Source organism: Ursus maritimus, unplaced genomic scaffold (assembly GCF_017311325.1).
Source record: "Ursus maritimus isolate PB19 unplaced genomic scaffold, ASM1731132v1 scaffold_964, whole genome shotgun sequence".
Lineage (NCBI taxonomy): Eukaryota > Metazoa > Chordata > Mammalia > Carnivora > Ursidae > Ursus > Ursus maritimus.
The window spans coordinates 1-3,166 of NW_024427179.1; the positions used below are offsets into that span (position 1 = coordinate 1).

The 3,166-nt window shown below is 33.0% G+C and overlaps 1 long non-coding RNA gene across 1 annotated transcript; it reads right to left on the minus strand.

Annotated features, from left to right (window-relative positions):
* Window positions 1-248: 248 nt before the first annotated feature.
* Window positions 249-1,670, minus strand: LOC103679887. The gene is made up of 3 exons (XR_573008.2): window positions 1,471-1,670; window positions 532-714; window positions 249-425 (listed from the first exon to the last, which is right to left on the minus strand). It is a non-coding gene; the product is annotated as an uncharacterized LOC103679887 (long non-coding RNA).
* Window positions 1,671-3,166: the final 1,496 nt, after the last annotated feature.

Below are 3,166 nucleotides of genomic sequence, written 5' to 3' on the forward strand. Positions count from 1 at the left end.
CAGAGGGAGAGGGAGAAGCAGACTCCCTGCTGATCAGGGAGTCTGATGTGGGGGCTCAATCGCCCCCTGAGATCATGACCTGAGCGGAAGGCAGATGCTTAACTTACTGAGCCACCAAGGTGCCCCTAAGACCAGACATTTTCAAGAGTATACCTAAATTTCAAAAATATGTTTGCAAATACAGTTTTTACAATAAAAATATTAAATTTCATTGACTGTCAATTTGAGAAGTGTCTTCTCACCGATGCACTGAGGAAGTGGGGTCCACATTCCATTAATACATGTAATTGACTTGTGTCCAATCATTGTAAATTCTTCTTCGCAATTGAACTGTACTGAATCTCCATGGTGATAGGGAGGGGCGGAAGACTCAACAATAGAGCCATAATCAAGTTCAGGTATATTTCCACATGTACTCTCCACTTCTGTGAAAATTTCACGAAAATATGTTTATTTACAAAATGCAATTTATGTGTTTATATGAATATAGTGTTGATTTATGTTTACATATTAATATTTTATATACATTACCAATACACGTAGGCAAGTCTGTCCATTGGCCATCAACACATTGAATTTTATTAAAACCCTTCATCAGAAATCTAGTATCGCAAACATATTCCACCAAATCATTGTGTTCATAGATTTCTTTATGTGTTCCTTTAATTTCCCCATTGAGGAGTTGAGGAGGTGGAGTGCACTGTCTTGTTTGCTCTACAAGAGAAATACTGTGTAAATTACAGTTAAATTATCTATTTTACAACTTAAAAATCCATAAAATAGAGAGGTTTTAAAACTTAATTTATATAATTTATAACATAATTTGTTATAGCCTTCTTAAACAATGGTGTTTACACCAGAAACATATTTCCCAGTTCTATTACTTACACTGAATGAGTGTATTGGAAGTATACTTAAACCCAGAAAATATGTTTAATAATCTATATATTCTAAAATTGTATGCAAACCAATTAATATATGTGGTTGTGTAAATTAGAGCAATATTCATATTCCATGGAAACATTTTATCAAAACTGTTTGAAAAAATGCCATCATTTGAGGCAAGCATTTGATCAAGATGTTATGACTTTGATTGAACCACCCATGTCATTGAATTGACTGTAAGTTGCTTGAATGTTGTTTAGACACTCAATGAAACTTGAGGTAAGGTCCCTGCTATACAAAGTGTCCAATATTATCGGTGGGTCTGTAGGCAAAAGGAGAAATAACAAAAGAAGTGTGAGACATCATATATATATCTATGGATACTTCCACTACATATTTCAAGAAACAATTGGAGATTAATTGCTTAAATAAGGAAGTCTGATGTAGCTACCCCTCAACACATGCCCTGGCTTAATTCACTAGATTATAGACATGCTCAAAGCCAACAGAAAATTAAGAGGGAAAAAGAAAGGTTGATACCCAAATCCTAATTCTTGTTTTAGTGATTGTAAGATAGATATTCACCTTTACATGTTGGAAGATTAGGAGACCATCCGAAGTGGTAACACTGAACTGAATCTGGTCCAACTCTCTTAAGTCTTTGTCTGCAGGAGAATTTCAACACGTCTCCAACATTATATTTGTCCTTTCTGGGCTCAGGAACTAAGTATTCTTCTACTTCTGGAACCTTGCATTCTATTTCTATAAAAAAAGGTCAAATAATTTAGTGAGTATATATAATTAATCATCACCAAAGGAAACTGTATATGTGTCTTGTAAAAATGAGGCGCTAGGTACTGCATATACAGAGGGGCATGAGATGAATCCTCCTCCTTGAAAAATATTACATATTAGGTTTCATACACCTTCTAAATTCACAGGGGACTCAGAAATATTAAGGCATTGAATAGCAATATATGCATCCTGAAAATGTGTTTGTAAGGTCAACTTGCTTATACTGGATCTGATTTTATAAGTGACATTTGTTTATAAATATAATGTGATATTGTTTTGTACTCTCAAAACATAAAAATATTCTCTCACATTAAAAAAAGTGTTGCTACAATTTTAAAATTGCACTCAAATAAGAATTGGTATTTTCGTTTAATGTAAATATAATTGGAGAACCAGAACACACACAAGGCATTTCTAATGTGGTTTAAAGAAACTATCAAAATTGCTTAATTTATATCATATTAATTATATTAGTAAAGAAATCAAACTGAATCATAAAATGAAACATGAAACAAAATAAAGAAACATGTTCAAGGCCACATAACTAGGCATATTCTAGGTGTCCTGAATATTTATATAATATACAACTATCTATTCTTATTAAATCTAAAATTTATACCATCTATTAATAAATTGTTGATCATTCTGATTCAAATTAGGAATATGTAAAATTATCCCTGCAAATTTGCCAAGTTTGTGACATTTGTGACATTCGTCACATTCCTAAATATTATAAAAAATGCATTTTTCTTATTTGGAACCCTCCTATCTTGCTAATTAATTTATAAAATTACAAACTGGAATTTAAGTATTAGAATCATACTAAAAAGAAAAACAATCCTTTGACATATTAGAGCATTTGTAATTATTAAAACATTTTGCAGATGAGGAAGAGTGAACAAGCTTCAAATAAGCTTGGCTGTTGCCCTAAGATACATGTTTAGTCAATGATGAAATTTAGTAAATGATGGAATTGGAATTGACCAGGCTGACTCCACAGGATTCACTTATACTTCCTTATCCTTTCATCATTTTCTTCTCTCCACGTCTATGAGAACAGTCATTCCAAAATGTTTTCTTCTTCTGGTTCTCTGGGTCCTCATTTTTTCCATCTACTTTGCCACTTACTCTTCTTCTGCCCAACATCTAAACGTTGGAATGCTTCAGAGCTCAGTCTTGAGCTCTCTTCTCTTTTTATTCTGTATTCTTTTCCAGTTTGATATCATCATTTATTTGGGTGATAATTCCAAATATGTATCTCTTAGCTAGACATATATATTTAACTCTGTAGTTCACATAAGCAACTTTGATTGTCCACGGGCAGCTCAACCATAATGTGCTCAAGTCAAAAGTTGTGATGTTCCTCCCAAAGTGCTCTTTGTTCTGTCAACACCACCTTACAAAAAGGCATTGCCACTTACCTGCTTGCTTTGAAAAAAATTTAAAACAAGCATGTGAATCCCTTGATTATTACTCCCTCTTGCAT